Genomic DNA, 843 nt, shown 5'->3' with positions numbered 1-843 from the left:
TCTGTTCATGTCTCCCACTATTTCTTCATACCTCAAACTTTCCTCTAAGGGGTCTTCTAAAGTGGGAAGGAGAAAACAATCACCGCTATACACATTTCCATCTAAGGAATCTTCATAATCCAAATCCAGAGTTGTTTTAGTTAGAGAATTCATACATTCTAACATCTGTGTCAGTGTTCCACTGCACCAGGGTAGTAGCTCTATAAGGTCTTCATAATGGAGATGAATGTCTTCCTTCAGAAGGTTTTGGGTTTCTCTACTCTCTGGACTTCTGAATGAGAGAGTAATATAGTTTTCTCTGGACTATTCATTAAAATTTGTTGCTACTTGATCGATAATTTCACATGCTTCATTCAAACTTTTATTAAGTAGAGAACCCCCAGATGCTCAATCTAGTAGATTATTATTTTGGAAAGATATCCCTATATAAAATATATGGATTATCAGCCAGTCCTTAATCCCATGATGTGGGCATTGGTATAAGAGAGTTAAGAATTCACCCCACACTTGGCATAATGTTTCTCCTTCTTTCTGTGTGAAGTTCAAGATTTGATTCCTGAGTTGAGTTATCTTACTTGAGGGAAAATATTTGTTCAAAAACTTTCTTTTGAGTTCATCCCAAGTTCTTATACTTCTAGATTGCAAAGTGTTTAGTCACACTTTTGCAACATCTTTGAGGCTAAAAGGGAAAACCACTAACATAATCCAATCAGTAGAAATCCCTTCATACTTCAATATGTCACAATATCTGTAGAACTCCATCAAGGGTGCATAAGGTCTTTCTAAGTCTAACTCTCCAAACTAATTTTCTTGAACTTTAGAAATAAAGGCTAGATCAATAAC

General features: G+C 35.5%; 1 non-coding gene across 1 annotated transcript; it reads left to right on the top strand.

Annotated features, from left to right (window-relative positions):
• Positions 1–457: 457 nt before the first annotated feature.
• On the top strand, positions 458–563 carry LOC122039246. The gene has a single exon (XR_006128113.1). It is a non-coding gene; the product is annotated as a small nucleolar RNA R71 (small nucleolar RNA).
• The last annotated feature ends 280 nt before the right edge of the window (positions 564–843 follow it).

Source organism: Zingiber officinale, chromosome 1A (genome assembly GCF_018446385.1).
Source record: "Zingiber officinale cultivar Zhangliang chromosome 1A, Zo_v1.1, whole genome shotgun sequence".
Lineage (NCBI taxonomy): Eukaryota > Viridiplantae > Streptophyta > Magnoliopsida > Zingiberales > Zingiberaceae > Zingiber > Zingiber officinale.
This window is presented reverse-complemented; position numbering and strand designations above follow the sequence as displayed.